This window comes from Engraulis encrasicolus, unplaced genomic scaffold (assembly GCF_034702125.1).
Source record: "Engraulis encrasicolus isolate BLACKSEA-1 unplaced genomic scaffold, IST_EnEncr_1.0 scaffold_37_np1212, whole genome shotgun sequence".
Taxonomy (NCBI): domain Eukaryota; kingdom Metazoa; phylum Chordata; class Actinopteri; order Clupeiformes; family Engraulidae; genus Engraulis; species Engraulis encrasicolus.
In genome coordinates, this window is record NW_026945676.1 from 82501 (window position 1) to 90000 (window position 7500).

Here is a 7500-nt window from a genome sequence, read left to right on the forward strand (position 1 = left end):
GGAGACAGAGGAGAGCAGGACAGAGAGAGGCTGTTGGTGTGTTGGAGAAAGCAGGAGAAAGGAGACAGCTGCGGGTGTCTTGGAGGAGATGATGGAGGGAATAGGGATAATAAGTAAATATACAGCAGTTATAACTTCATGCTGTCTAATGTTCCTTGTGTCAATATCATTTTAAGAAATGTCCCATTTAAAGAAACACTTACAAAAATGCAGACAAGTGAGAAATGTACTCACTTCTTTTATATACATACTACAGTAATTACAGAAGATATCAAACATTGGTATTCAAAGTATTCTTTCAAAACACTTACCAAGGAATGATGATTGATGATTCCAAACCGTCTCAGATTAAAGAACTAGAAAGATGACAAAGACAGAAAATGGATTAGGGAAAGATTAGTAGCTAAGGGATACATTAGCATGCCCCTTCACACTCTGTGAGGTAAAACAAAGTAAGTTGGACATTGTGTTTTTCCCATGCAATGTTTGTTTCTCTACACCGTACCTACACTCCGTTTCTTCCTCATCACTGGTGTATGAGAAATCACTGCTGTGTACATCGTCCTCATTCCCGTCATCTCCCTGCCCTTCCTCACAAGATGGCCTATTGGTCCCCTGTGGGCTTAAAACAGCCCTGTAGCTTGCCACAGCAGAAAGATGGACGATTGTCAGGTCATGAAGCCGTCTTCGACAGAAGGCAGAAAGGCCCTCATTTTGTGACTCTGCAGATGCAACATCAAAAATACGACGACAAACACATGGCATGTCAGAATACAACCTCCAAGTTGAACAGTGCAGATAAATGTCAAAGAAAGCAAAATTCTCATTTTTTTATTTGATGGTACATATACAGTAGGTTTGACAATTGCAACTTACCTGCCGATGACATCTTTGCTTCTAGACAAGACATCAATCTTTTCAGTGATGTAGTGTGCTGTTCCATCTCCTTCACGAGGATGCCTTTCTCTTCTTCCAAGCGCTTCCTGCGCATCGAGGCCACAAAGTAGGCATGCTTGTCCTCAAGTCTGACTGAAAGGCAAAGAGTAGAGTAGAGTAGAGTACAGACATATTAACAGCATTGTTGTTTCCTTACAAGTGTGAAAAAGTACTAGTAAATTAATCCAGTTTCTGTTGTTTGAATACTAATTAGATGGGCCTGTAACACCCTTGATGGCCCCCACCCCCTGTCACTTTTCCATGTGGTAATTGTCAGTATGTAATTGAAAACTGGCAGTTTCAAGATTTGTAATGGTGTCACTTAAATGTTTGAATGACAAAAAAAAACACTTGAGTAGCCTAAAACAGAATAAATGAACAATTCTCTTACCACTCCCCTGCACATCCCAAGGCCAAAAAACAGCTGGTCCATCTCCTGACAATGATCGCTCCACGGTTCCAATGTCGATTGTCGTTGTTGGCGATGCACTGTTGAAGGTGGCAATGTCTTTAAGAAGCCTGTTCTTAACAACAGTCATCTCGCTCCGCAGACGATGACGCAACTGACCACTGTCTGGAAAACAATCAGAAAATACAAGGACTGAGAGGTTATGCGTAAGCTGCACTAACTAAAAAATCCTGAAATACTTTCTATGGACATTACAAAGATACCATTCTTTCGGTACAGAGCTTGCTTCCTCTGTCGAAGGTTAAGATAGCGGCCCTCTATGTCCTGCTGCAGCTTCAAAGGGCGTGTTCTTACTGTGAATATAAAGACAAACCTGTGAGTTGTCAAAAGTCAATGAATCTGCCAAAACTGTAGCTGGTAAATGTAAGACATTAACATTAGCTCAAGATGAAATGAAATACAATACAGGCTGCCGTTTTCACACCATCATTTCAGTGAAGAGTTTGGAGGATCCAATTTAGGAGGAAAGAAGTATGGGAGAACAGAAAATAATAATAGCTGCATTTACCGCGGGTTGCCCATTCCTGCAGTACCTTTTTTGACCATTTCCTGCACAGTGTCCCTTTAACATTTACCAAGTACTTTACTCCAGACCTGATTCACAAGGAGGGCTCAGTCTGGCTACCGTGAGGCACATTTTAGTTGTTTTTGTGTTGATTTCTTTTGTTTTTATTACTATCATTATAGTGTTATTATTATTATTATTCAAAGCTTATTTGTTTTTTTGTGTGTGTTTTTTTTAAACAATGCACCTGCCCCCAAAATCTGTGCACGCGCATGTGTGTGTGTGTGTGTGTGTGTGTGTGTGTGTGTGTGTGTGTGTGTGTGTGTGTGTGTGTGTGTAAGGCACATTTTAGTTGTTTTTGTGTTGATTTCTTTTGTTTTTATTACTATCATTATAGTGTTATTATTATTATTATTCAAAGCTTATTTGTTTTTTTGTGTGTGTTTTTTTTAAACAATGCACCTGCCCCCCAAAATCTGTGCACGCGCATGTGTGTGTGTGTGTGTGTGTGTGTGTGTGTGTGTAAATAAATACTGTAAATAAATACTTGAAATCGTGTGAGTTTCTTCTATAATATCAGTGGTAAATGCACATTAAATGTTAGTGTATACCGTGTCTGTAATAATCCTGGTCAATTCTTCTGGATGGAGATGTAGTGAGGTATCAAACCTACCTATACAATAATAGTCCCATTGAAAATACCGCCCATTGAAAATGAATGGGAGCTCTTGCACCATTCTAGAGTGCCTTATAATAATACAGTAAGAGTAGTGTTAAGAGAGACCATTTAATCAACACTTTGTGACACACACACTTTGAAAACCACTGGGCAAGGTGGTGACTAGGCCTACATCAGCATCTTTCAGAGAAAAGGTGAGTAGGAGTGGTGCATCAGCATCAGTAGCATCAGCGTCTGGGACCCACCGCCCTGACGCAGTAGGCTACATATGCATGTGGATACGGATACGGGCAGGAGTGTAAATTCAAAGATAGCCTACGGGCAGGAGTGTAGCCTAATCACCAGCGGTGTTTTAAATCGGTGGGCGGCTTCATGTCACTCCCCGTGTCATTTTAAACAGAAGGTGGAAATCAGGAAGATGCGCTGCCATTCATCAGCTGCCAAAACACGTTTTAGTTGTAGACTACATGCATGCATATCGTAAATCAACCACGTAGTTTTCAAATGCCAACGCATTCATATCGTAAATCCACCACGAGACTCAAATCTTAAATCAACCACGAAACACGGGCAATAATAAAATGTTTTCGCTTTTCATTGCACCTAACTCCTCACTCCGATATTTTCATTGCACCTACCTCCGCATTCCAATAAAGAAGGCACGAGGGGCTACTTATTTATTCAATCGTTATTTTATTTTATTTTTACTGGGAAGGAGTAGGCCTACGGGCATGAGTGTAATCAGGCTATCAGCGGTGTTTTAAATCGGGAGGCGGCCGGTTCTGTCATGGCTACAGTGCATTTGATGTAGGCTACTTTGATCAAAGGAATGTATCTGCAGTGTTCTGTCGCGGCCGGTGTGGCAGCTTTTGTGATATGCACCGGAATTCTCATCAAGCGATGTGGGACAAATGTATGGCAGGAACCGATATCGATATGCACCGGAATTCGGCTATATTTGATTTACCCCACTGTACGGCAGGAACCAAATTGTTACACAGGTAGGCTATATTTGATTTACCCCACTGTACGGCAGGAACCGAATTGTTACACAGGTAGGCTATATTTGATTTACCCCACTGTACCCTGTACAAGGCGGATGAGAATTCCGGTGCATATCACAAAATTGTTACACAGGTAGGCCATATTTGATTTACCCCACTGTACGGCAGGAACCGAATTGTTACACAGGTAGGCTATATTTGATTTACCCCACTGTACCCTGTACAAGGCGGATGAGAATTCCGGTGCATATCACAAAAGCTGCCGTTCCCTGGTTCTGGTTCTGTCGCGGCCGGTCCCCGCCCCTGTGCAAAAATGCCAACGCAAATGCCAACGCATGCATATCGTAAATCAACCACGTAGTTTTCAATGCATATCGTAAATCAACCACGAGACTGAAACCGTAAATCAACCACGAAACACGGGCAATATCGTGAATTCACCACGTCCTTGTACACAATTTCCCCCAGAAATTCCCCCATTTTTTTCGTGAAGACTTTACGACTGGTGCGTGATACGGTTGGTCTGTCTGTCTGTCTGTCTGTCTGTCTGTCTGTCTGTCTGTCTGTCTGTCTGTCTGTCTGTCTGTCTGTCTGTCTGTCTGTCTGTCTGTCTGTCTGTCTGTAGCATAACTCAAAAACGAATCAACAAGTGATTCAATTCTGGTGGTGATCCGGATCACAAACCGGAACCAACCAGGACTTTCCAAAAGATTCTTCACCATCTAAACGCCCACTAATGACCAGAAATTGAATTGCGGGAACTACACAAAAACAACGCGGAAAGACTTACGGTGTAACAAAGTCAAATGTATCAAGCAGCTTCCTTGGCGGAGGTCTGCGCTCTCTGAGTGCTTGTAGTTCAATCATGTAATTTGACATTCCATTACGTGATGCAACACCTGCTCCACTATGTGTTAGGGCTGCACGATTACGGAAAAAATCATAATCACGATTATTAATCACGATTATTGATTTTTGCTGATTTTTTTGAAAATTATAACAAGATGAAATATAACCAAGAATGAATTACATACGGGATGAGCAAAATAAAATGAATTGTAATAATTATGTAAAGGCAATAGCATGAAACTTAAGTGGACAGATTTTCTGGCCAGAAACACCAGCCTGTCAGTATGTTCTGGCTTCAAGGACGCTCTCAAAAGTAGGTCACTATTGCCACGATTAAATCACGATTAAAATCATGACTTCGATTTCACTGTTTTATCACCATTTTGATTATTTTTCGATTAATTGTGCAGCCCTACTATGTGCCATCTGTTCTTCCATGGCCATTTATCTTCCATCCTATTGGTCCAGATACTGTCCAGATATCAGGTCTCCTATTGGTTGAGAGCAGTGCTGCTATCTGGTCTCCTATTGGTTGAGAGCTGTTTTGCATCAGTGTGTGTGCGTGTGTGTGTGTGCGGGTGTGTGTGTGCGCGTGTGCATGTGCGTGTGTGCATCAGTGTCATGAATTACTAAGGCTTCAGCAATTAAAGGGTCAGAAGCATACACTTAAATGAAGTGTGTGTGTGTGTGTGTGTGTGTGTGTGTGTGTGTGTGTGTGTGTGTGTGTGTGTGTGTGTGTGTGTGTGTGTGTGTGTGTGTGTGTACATGTGTGTGCTTGCATGTGTGTGTGGGTGTGTGTGTGTGTGGGTGTGTGTGTGTGGGTGTGTGTGTGTGTGTGCGTGTGTACATGTGTGTGATTGCATGCATGTTTTATGTGTGTGTGCATGTGTATGTGTGTGTGCATGCGTGTGTGTGTGCATCAAAAGCACAGATTGAGATAACAGCCAAAGCTGAAATGACATCAAACCAATGATACAGTAAGTAAGGGGATAAGGTACGTTCTACTCTGTTGTGATGCAACGGCGGGGGGCGGGACATCGCCATGTTGGCGGCGGAAGTAGGAAGTAGAGTGCCTTTTTCCATGCTTCTCTATGTGTGGCTTAAAGCAATGTACCTCCGAAGCAATTCATGCCGTGTATGCTCGTTTTCTATTAAACGATAGTTTCCCGTCCCTTTCATACCACCCAGGTATTTTTTTTTGGCTAACCCTCTGTTTGAGAGAGCTATTAAAATAGTTTAAATGACCAATGAGTGCTGTTATCTGCGTTGATTGACAGTTGACATTCTTTAGAATTATTTTTTTGATTGACAGGGCGTCGTCAAGGAGACGTTCGACTCAGTCAGTCCCGCGCCGGTGTCGTGCGCCAGGAAGTCCCTCCAGGGAAGTCCTTACTTTGAACAACTTCATCACTTTGATGGATTATTTCATTGATTCACTTTCCCCATACTTTGGTCTTGTTGTGCCTTTGGATATACTAATCCGTATTATCTCGGAAGCTCTGCAGTTTTGGTAAGTAAAATGTAAGAAAAGTACAAGTATGAGCTCTCAATATGTGGCTGTTAAAAATGACAAAATGACTGAGGTGTACGATATGCTAGCTGTTATTAGCTCTTGTTTCCTCAATATGTAAATAGAGCTCTAGCTGTGTTTGGTCTGTCGATTTGTTAAGCAACTTAATTCTAAGTTGAATGTCATTCGTATTCTGACCAAAGCGTGTATGTTTTTGGCGTGCATCCGGTGTGTAGACACCCTCCCTCCGTAATCTGTAAATAACTCATCGTACTCCTTTCAACGTCATCCTGGTGCAAATATATTGCTTTCTGTAGCTAGCATGCATGGTCGTGTGTGTGATTTCACCAGCTTCTAGCGGTTGACTCGGAGGAGAGCTAAACGTAGTCCGAGAACAATATAAACAATTTGTTTACCGTATTTCGAGCACACAGACAACCCAGAATTTCCCCTGGCACCACTCAACTACAGGCCTGTTCAAACAAGAATTCACGACGAGACGTTGTCTGTTGTTTACATACTGTAGTTCTCTAGGCAATGCAAGGACCGTCTGTCCTTGCATTGCCCAGCAGCTAAGACATTCAATGCTATAGCACTTTAGGGCTTTTGAGTAAAAATTCGCCTCATTAGAACCAGTTCTATAAGGACTGATGGGACATCGGATGTCATACGATGCTCTGTCTAGTCAGTTTTGCTGTTTCACTAAAAACATTGCGATCAATGCCACGTCGTCTAAATGGAAGCGGCTGGATGTATTGCGTTGTGTCGTTTGATAAGGTGTGTATCCTGCTTGTTTTTCAGAGCACTTAAGGCGTCGGTGTTACTCTCTTCGCTCAGCATCCAAACCGTGCCACCTCCACCAACAGCCAGAAGATCATCTCGGCATCACAGCTGTCGATGGGGCATTACGTTTTTTCCTACTAGACTAATGCTTGAACTGGCCTTGCCCCAGGGCAGACTCCTGACATGATGTTTAGTTTAGTTTAGTGTGTGTGTGTGTGTGTGTGTGTGTGTGTGTGTGTGTGTGTGTGTGTGTGTGTGTGTGTGTTTGTGTGTGTGTGTGTACTCGTTATTTACTCTTTATGAAAAAAAAAAAAAAAACTAACCCTCTTTGCAACTGCACTTGTTGTTCTGTATATCTCCTGTGCACTTTATTTGCTTGTGATGTTGGCTTGATTATGTCCTCTTTTGAAAGTCGCTTTGGTTATAAAGCGTCTGCCAAATGCAATGTAATGTAATGTAATGTAATGTTATCACTACCACAGCAACGGTTAGTAATGTGTCAAACATAGCCTATACCTCTACTAGTGGTATGACACTGTCAAATGTTGCATGTGAAGTGAAATGCCTTGCCATTAGCCTATATATTCCTGGGAACATTGTGTGTGCCTCATTTGACTTATCTGTAGCTTATTATGTTATAGAGGTGCCATTCCAGTGAGATTTCCACAAAGAAAAGTGTCAAGATAAAAACAGATGCACCATGGACCCTTTCCACCTCAACACCAATCCAACAAAGGCCGGGTAAAACTTCCAGGTTAGAGGAGG

At 42.2% G+C, this 7500-nt stretch overlaps 1 protein-coding gene and 1 long non-coding RNA gene across 2 annotated transcripts in view; one reads left to right on the forward strand and one right to left on the reverse strand.

Annotated features, from left to right (window-relative positions):
• Positions 1-7500, reverse strand: part of kif21b (kinesin family member 21B) — a 126332-nt gene that overhangs the window by 77861 nt on the left and 40971 nt on the right. The window lies entirely within an intron of this gene.
• Positions 5703-7500, forward strand: part of LOC134443869 (uncharacterized) — a 2909-nt gene continuing 1111 nt past the window's right edge. Inside the window, exons 1-2 of the long non-coding RNA XR_010033755.1 lie at positions 5703-5952; positions 6754-7500. The exon at positions 6754-7500 is cut by the window's right edge and continues 56 nt beyond it. This is a non-coding gene — a long non-coding RNA (uncharacterized LOC134443869). The remainder of the gene's footprint in view (positions 5953-6753) is intronic.